The 9,235-nt window shown below is 38.6% G+C and overlaps 2 pseudogenes; one reads left to right on the forward strand and one right to left on the reverse strand.

Annotated features, from left to right (window-relative positions):
* Positions 1 to 334: 334 nt before the first annotated feature.
* LOC115893630 lies at positions 335 to 7,896 on the reverse strand (annotated as a pseudogene).
* A 16-nt stretch (positions 7,897 to 7,912) lies between these two features.
* Positions 7,913 to 8,356, forward strand: LOC115893658 (annotated as a pseudogene).
* Positions 8,357 to 9,235: the final 879 nt, after the last annotated feature.

Below are 9,235 nucleotides of genomic sequence, written 5' to 3' on the forward strand. Positions count from 1 at the left end.
CCAGCTACTTGGGAGGCTGAGGCAGGAGAATGGCGTGAACCTGGGAGGCGGAGCTTGCAGTGAGCTGAGATCGGGCCACTGCACTCCAGCCTGGGCGGCAGAGCGAGACTCCGTCTCAAAAAGAAAAAAAAAAAAAAAAAGAATTACTTGTAACATTTAAAAAGGCAAGCATATTCATTTAACCACAAGTCAGTCTTAGTTAAACCAGGACTGCTCAACAAAAAATATTCTGTCATTCATGATATGAATTCTGGTTTATGAAATCAAATATTAACATACATAAAAAAGTTATGAGACATTTCTGTTTTGTAATAAATAAGGCAGTGGCCAATTCTTACTCCTTAGTAGCTTTTTTGAGATAAGCTATCAAGCCTACCCTTTCTGCCTTTCTTCTTAATGCTGCTGAAGCTCACTTTTGTTCCAGGGATATACTTCTTGGTATTCTCCAAATACTCCATCAGCGAGTACATCCTCTCCCTAGGTGGTGCCTTTATTCTTATTGGCATCTGTGTAAGAGAATCCAGCATCCTGACCTGTCTTCTGCCCAAAGATACCGTGGATATTTGACCCAGTCTTGTGCTAGCCTCCCTTTTCTATGGTGTGGCACTGGACACACTTCTCAACAAAAGTCTTCTTGCCTTTCTCAACATCACCTGTATTTAATTCTCTTTTTTGTCACTGGTGCTACGAAGATTCCCATTTGGAAGCTGGACATCCCACTCTCTCTAGCTGTGTTTTTTGTATCCATTAAGGTACCTTTACTTATCTTTCTTTCTCCAACATTTCTTATGCTCTCACAACCAGAATTCTACTCTTTACTTCTACAGGGTGTCTCTCCTTCTCCTTTTTTTTGGGAGGGGGGTCCCACTGTATTAGTCCATTTTCACACTGCTATAAAGAACTTCCTGAAACTGGGTAATTTATCAAGGAAAGAAGTTTAATTGACCCACATGCCCACACGGCTGGGGAGGCCTCAGGAAACTTACAATCATGGCAGAAGAGGAAGGAGGAACCTTCTTCACAAGGCAGCAGGACAGAGAGAGAGGGTGTGTGAAGGAGGAACTGTCAACCACTTAAACCATCAGATCTCATAAGAACTCACTATCATGAAAACAGCAGGGGGGAAACTGCCTCTATGATCCAGTCACCTCACACTGGGTCCCTTCCTTGACACATGGGGATCATGGAGACTATACTTCAAGATGAGATTTGAGTGGGGACACGGCCAAACCCTATCACCCACACATGAAGGAGAAGATGTGGCATTTATCTTTCTGCACTTGATTTACTTCACTTAACATAATGTCCTTCGGGTATATTTGTGTTTAGCAAAGCAATTATCAACTACAAACCTGAACAAAAAGAAATCCTCCTGTGTTAGTCAAGATTCTCCAGAGAAACAGAACCAATAGGGTGCGTACATAGATTCATTTTAAGGAATTGGCTCACATGATTGTGGGGACTGGCAAGTCTGATACCTCCAAGACAGGCCAGCGGGCTGGAGACTGAGGGAAGAGTTGATGTCATATTCTTGAGCTTGAAGGCAGTGTGGGGGCAGAATTTCTTCTGCCTTGTGGGACCTCTGTCTTCTCTTAATGCCTGCAACTGATTAGATGAGGCCCACTCCCATTATGGAGGGTAATCTGTTATACTCACAGTCTACTGACTTAAATATTAATCACCTCTAAAAAATACCTTCACAGCAACATCCAGATAGGCATTTGACCAAACAACTGGATATGATAGCCTAGCCAAGTTGATACATGAAATTAACTATCACATTTTCCATTTTCCAAATCTCAGTAAATGGCAGTATCTTGTACACAAATGCCCAAGTAAAAAACATAAACTCTTCTAGATCCTTTCTCCTCCCTCACCTTGCATACCCAAGTACTGAAAATATGAATTCCCAAATATTTCTAGACTTCATTCCTTCCTTTTCTTCCCTATGCCTACTGAAAAACCATTGTCTCTTACCTGAATTGTTAAAATAGCCTCCTAATAGTTCCTCCTGCCTCAACTCTCACCTTCCTGTTAAATTTCAAAACCATTAAATTGATTTCTCTCTGAAAATGCTTCAGTTACCCTCCACTGTTTACTAAATAAAATTTAACTTCCATAAGGCATGGCCCACAAGGCTTTTCATGATCTAACCCCTGATCACTTACCCAGCTTCATCTCTTATCACTGCATCTTATTTACCCCAAACCTAGACACCTACTTGCAGGCTCCAAATGCCCTGTGACAATTCAAGTGCTGCTCCCTCTACTAGTAATGTCTTGCTCTTCTGGAAAATGTTCACTCCTCCATCATCACATTCCAAATTTTCCTTCTTCCCTGGCCATGCCCACCTTCCACCCACACTTCCTATAATACAGACTTACATTCTCTTTTTTCTGAGTTTCTTTAGTATTTGGCTTACACTTCTATTGATCACATTTCATATGGACATTAAAATATGCTTACATGGTTGTCATCACCATTTGTATGTGATCTTGTTAAAGGATTATGTTTTTGTCTTTATTCATCTTTTTACCCTCAGTTCAAAAGACAAAGCCCAAGAGGGGCTTCAAGATAGCCGACTAGAGGCATATTGTACTTGGCTTCCTCCAAAAAGAACCAAAATAGTGAGTAGATCATCACACTTCAAATATATTGTCCAAGAGAAAACACTGGAATTCAATTGAGGCATGACAGGAAATACCTAAAGCAAGGCAGAAAGGGAAGTAAGGTGGCCTGCTTAGGCGAGACTGGCTGGAAGCCTGGAGAGACTCCCCAGTGTGGGGAAAGAGTAACTGAAAGACCCTCCGGTGGTTCACATTTCCACTGTGGACTACTGCAATCCTAGCCACAGGAGAACCCCTTAACCTTTGTGGCCCTAAAACTGATATAGAGAGCTGCCTAGGGAGCACACAAAGGCACTGCTCCAGAGTGGGAGCTCATGCTTGGCCCCCCAAACACCCTGAGTCATAAACAGGTATAACATGGTGCCATTTTGAAAGCCCAACCACCAACAGACCACACACTGCCCTGAGGCTCAACAGCACCTGCATCGCCACATTCCTGGAGCTCCACTGACATTACCCACCTGTATCACTGCCATGGCTGGCTGCTGCCACCTGGGCCAAGGTGCAAGCCATAGGCAGTCACTCTATGGCCTCCAATAGTGGAGCCATCACATATTTTAGTGTACCCAGAGAGAGTCCCCCAGCCTGGCTTTGCCTACATCCACCCACTCATGTCAGAGCACGTAGTCTGGGGACCTGAGGATCACCTAATCCATCACCAATGGCACCTGAGCACTCCTGCTGGGGGCCTAAAGTTGGGTCCACCCACCCTGCTGCTACCACCACAGCTGGCACCTACTTGCATACACGACTTGCAGGCCTGCAGAGTGGCCTGTCTAGTCTATGACAGCCACTGCTATCACCAGCACACATCACTCGAGACACAGAGGGTTTTCTTGCCACTGCTAGTGCCATCACTCACACCACACCTGTTGCCCATGAGCCCAGGAACCCATCCACTCATCCAACTCACTGCTGACCCTATGCAGCATCTGAGCAAGCCACTCGGATGCCCAAGAATCAGCCCACTTAGACCTGCTGACACCAGGGCCAGCATATGCCTCTCAGGAGCCCAAGGACGAGAATGCTCAGCCTACTACTGCCACCACTGGGGCCCAAAAACTGGCCCTCTCATTGTTCCAGTCCTCAGCAAAACTTCATCACAGCCTCCACCAATAACCACACCCTAAGTTGCCGAGGAAATCACAGATACCACTGACACTATTTACAGCCAAAGAACTCACACGAAGAATGCACAAAGACTAGACTACTATGTGCATTCAGTATCAAAGCCAAAGTGCCCTGTCTAAACAATACCATAGATATGTCTTCAGGAAAAAGTCTTCCCCTACAAAAGTAAATTCAAAAAATTGAAAGAAGCAACTGTTACACCAGATGTGCAGACATCAATGTAAAAACAGGAAATATGAAAAAATAAGAAAATATGACCCCTGCAAAGGAACACAATAATTCTCCAGCAACAGATACCAATGAAAAAGAAATTTACAAAATCCTATAAAAATAATTCAAAACGTTGGATTTTTTAAATTTCAACATTTGAAAAATTCAACAATAGACTAGAACAACAAGAAGAAAATGTCTCAGAACTTGAAAACAGGTCTTTTGCAGTAACACAGATAAAAAAAAAAAAAGAATGAGCAAAGCCTAAATAACATATGGGACACCATAATGTGACCAAATATTAGAATTTCTGGAGTCCCAGAAGGCACCGATCAATAATAACCTTAAATGTAAATGGATTAAGTTTTTCACTTAAAGATATAGACTGGGTGAATGAATTTGATTTAAAAAAAATGGCCCAGTGATTTACTGGTTACAAGAAACATCTCACTTGTAAAGACACATATGACTGAAAGTAAAGGGATGGAAAAAGACATTCCATGCAAATGGATCAAAAGCAAGTGGGAGTAGCTATACTTTTATCAGATAAAACAGACTTTAACTTAAAAAGCATGACAAAGAGACACATAAAGGGATCAATTAAGGAAGATGATATAATAACTTTAAACATAGACTTATTTATGCACCCAGCATGGGAGCACCCATATGTATAAAGCAAATATTACTAGATTTAAAGGGAGAAATAGACTCCAATACAATAACATTTCAAGACTTAACACCTCATTCTCAGCATTAAACAGATCTTATAGACAGAAATTTAACAAATACTGGTTACACTGTATTAAGCAAAGTAAAAAGTAAAAATAAGAAGGAAACATTGGATTTAAACTGCACTTTAGACCAAATGGACCTAACAAACATATACAGAACATTTCATCTAACAGCTACAGAATGTAGATTCTTCTCATCAGCACATGAAACATTCTCCAGGATAGACCATACGATAGGATACAAAATAAGTCTCAAAATTTTAATATCAAAATCATATCAAATACCTCCTCAGACCACAACAGACAAAGCTAGAAATCAGTAACAAGAAGACTTTGGAAACTGTACACATACATGGAAACTGAACAACATGCTCCTGAATTAGACCAAGGAAGAAATTAAAGAGTAAATCAAAAAAATTTTGAAAGAAATGAATATCAAAACATAACATACCAGAACCTGTAAGATCTAGCAAAACCAGTGCTAAGAGGAAATACTATAGCAATAAGGGCTTACATCAAAAAAAGAAAGATTTCAGATGAACAATCTGGTGCACCTCAAGGAACTAGAAAAGTAAGAACAAACTAAACCAAAAATTAGCAGAATGAAATAAATAGTAAAGATCAGAGCAGAACTAAACAAAACAGAGACTTTTAAAAAATTACAAATGATCAATGAAAAACTACAAAGGATCAATGAGATGAAAAATTGAAAAGATGAACAAAATTGATAAACCACTTGCTAGACTAATCAAGAAAAACAGAATAACTACATAAACAAAATCCGAAATGAAAAAGGAGACATTACAACTGACATCACAGAAATACGAAAGATCATCAGAAACTATTGTGAATAACTATACACTAACAAATGGGAAAACCAAGAGGAAATGGAAAAAATTCTGTGCATACACAACCTACCAATATTGAATCAGGAAGAAACAGAAAACCTGAACAGACCAATAACAAGTAATGAGAATAAAGCAGTAATAAAAAGTCTCCAACAAAGAAAAGTCCAGTACCAGATGGCTTCACTGCCAAATTCTACCATACTTTCAAGGAAGAACTAATACCTGTTCTCCTCAAACTATTCCAAAAAATTTAAAAGGAGGGAATTCTTTCTAACTCATTCTACCAGCGTTACACTGATACCAAAACCAGACAAAGACACAAGAAAGAAAGAAAGCTGCAGGCCAATCTTCCTGATGAATATAGTTGTAAATATCCTCAAAATACTACCAAACTGAATTCAACAGCACATCAAAAAATAATATAGAGCAATCAAGAGGGATTTATCCCAGGGATGCAGGGATGATTTAAAATATGCAAATCAATAAACATAATATATCACATCAACAGAGTGAAGGACAAAAACCATATGATCATCTCAATAGATGCAGAAAAAGCATTTGATAAAATTCAAAATCCCTTCATTGTTAAAAAAAACTCTTAACAAACTAGGCGTAGAAGGAATGTACCTCAACATAATAAAGGCTATACACAACAAAATCTCAGCTAACATCATACCAAACAGGGAAAAGCTAAAAGCCTCTAAGAACTGGAAAAAGATAAAGACGCCCACTTTCACCATTCCTATTCAAGTTATTACTGAAGTCCTAGCCAGAGCAATCAGGCAAGAGAAGGAACTAAAATGTATCCAAATTGGAAAAGACGAGGTCAAATTGCCCCTCTTTGCTGATAATATGATCTTACATTTAGAACAACCTAAAGATTTCACCAAAAAAAAAGCTTTTTTAGATCTGATAAATAAATTCAGTAAAGTTGCAGGATATGAAATCAACATAGAAAAATCAGCATTTCTATACACCAATAACGAACTAGTTGAGAAAGAAATTAAGAAAGCCAACCCATTTACAATAACTACAAAAAAATTAACATACCTAAAAATAAAGTTAACCAAGGAGGTGAAAGATCTCTACAAGAAAAACTACAAATTGCTGATAAGAGAAGTTGAAAAGGACACAAACAAATGGGAATAAATCCCATGCCCAATGATCAGAATTAATATAGTTAAAATGATGACCATTCTGCCCAAAGCAACCTACAGATTCAATGCCATCCCTATCAAAATACCAACATCATTTTTCAGAGACTTATTTTTAAAAATCCTAAATTCATGTGGAACCAAAAAAGAGTCCAAATGGCCAAAGCAATCTAGAGGAGGAAGAACAAAGCTGGAGGTATCATACTGCCTGACTTCAAAATATATTACAAGGCTATAGCAACCAAAACAGTGTGATATTAGTATAAAACCCACAGACTAGTAGAACAGAATAGAGATTCTTAAAATAAACCTACATATTTACATATTTACTTTGATTTTCAGCAAAGTCACCAAGAACATACATTGGGGAAAGAATATCCTCTTCAATAAATGGTGCTGGGAAAAATAAATATCCGTATGCAAAAGAATGAAACTAGATTCCTGTCTCTTACCATACACAAAAATCAACACAAGAGAAATTAAAGACTTAAATATAAGTCCCCAAATTATAAAACCACTAGAAGAAAACATAGGAAAAACACTTCAGGACATTGATCTAGGTAAAGATTTATGGCTAAGACCTCAAAAGCACAGACAACCAAAACAAAAATAGACAAATGGGACTACATTAAACACAAAGCTTCTGCACAGCAAAAGAATCAACACACTGAAGAGACAATCTGTTGAATGGGAGAAAATATTTACAAACCATTCAGCAAGGAATATCCAAAACATACAAAAAAACTCAATAAGAAAATGAAATAATCCCATTTAGACATGAGCAAAGGACATGAATAGACATTTCTCAAAAGTAGACACACAAATGATCAATAGGTATATTTAAAAATGATTACCATTAGTAATCATCAGGTAAATGCAAATCAAAACTACAATGAGATACCATCTTACCCCAGTTAAAGTGGCTATTAGTTAAAAAAACAAGAAGCAGACACTGGAGAGGATTCAGATAAAAGGGAACTTACACACTATTCTTGAGAATGCAAATTAGTATAGCCACTGTGGAAAACAGTATGGAGATTTCTCAAAACACTAAAAATGGAGCTGCCATATGATCCAGTAATCCCACTACTAGGTATTTACCCAAAGGAAGATAAATCAGTACATCAAAGGGATACCTGCACTCACATGTTTATTGCAGCACTATTTACAAGAGGAAAGGCCCTTTCGCAGCCATCACCGAAGCAGGAGCGGCCAAAATGAAGTTTAATCCCTTTGTGACTTCCGACCGAAGCAAGAATCACAAAAGGCATTTCAATGCACCTTCCCACATTCGCAGGAAGATTATGTCTTCCCCTCTTTCCAAAGAGCTGAGACAGAAGTACAATGTGCAATCCATGCCCATCTGAAAGGATGATGAAGTTCAGGTTGTAGGAGGACACTATAAAGGTCAGCAAATTGGCAAAGTAGTCCAGGTTTACAGGAAAAAATATGTTATCTACATTGAACGGGTGCAGCGGGAAAAGGCTAATGGCACAACTGTCCACGTAGGCATTCACCCCAGCAAGGCGGTTATCACTAGGCTAAAACTGGACAAAGACCACAAAAAGATCCTTGAACGGAAAGCCAAATCTCGTCAAGTAGGAAAGGAAAAGGGCAAATACAAGGAAGAAACAATTGAGAAGATGCAGGAATAACGTAATCTTACGTAAAAGCTTTGATTAAAACTTGAAACAAAGAAAAAAAAAGGAAAGATATGGAGTCCATCTACAGATGAATGGATAAAGAAAATGTGGCATTCATACACAATGGAATACTATTAAGCTATAGAAATGGATGAAATCCTGTTAGTTGCGCAACATGGAGGAAACTAGAGGTCATTATGTCAAACGAAATGAGCCAGGCACGGAAACACAAACATCACATAGTCTCACTCATATGTGAGCTAAAAAGTTGATCTCATGGAGTTAGAGAGTAAAATGACTGATAGCAGAGGCTGGAAAGGATGTGTGTGTGGGAGTGAGAGATGAAGAGGGGTAAAAACATATGGTTAGATAGAGATAGAAGATATACATTCTTGGGGAAAAATCTAATTGGATTAAAAATGGGCAAAAGATCTGAATAGACATTTCTCAAAAGACATGCAAATGGCAAACAGGTATATGAAAAGGTATTTAACATCATGAATCATCAGATAAATGCAATAAAAACTGTAATAAGATATTATTTCACCCCAGTTAAAATGATATATCAAAAGACAGGCAATAACAAATGCTGGTGAGGATGCAGAGGAAAGGGAATCCTTGTACACAGCTGGTGGGGCTGTAAATTATTACAACCACCATGGAGAGCAGTTTAGAGGTTCCTCAAAACACTAAAAATAGAACTACGAATGATCCACAATCCCACTGCTTGGTATATATCCCAAAGAAAGGAAATCAGTGTATCAAAGAGAGATCTGCACATCCATGTTTGCTGCAGCACTATTCACAATGGCCAAGATTTGGAAGAAACCTGAGTGTCCATCAATAGACAAATATATAAGGAAAATGTGATACGTCTACACAATGGAGTGT

The sequence above is a fragment of the Rhinopithecus roxellana genome, chromosome 15, assembly GCF_007565055.1.
Source record: "Rhinopithecus roxellana isolate Shanxi Qingling chromosome 15, ASM756505v1, whole genome shotgun sequence".
Classification (NCBI taxonomy): domain Eukaryota; kingdom Metazoa; phylum Chordata; class Mammalia; order Primates; family Cercopithecidae; genus Rhinopithecus; species Rhinopithecus roxellana.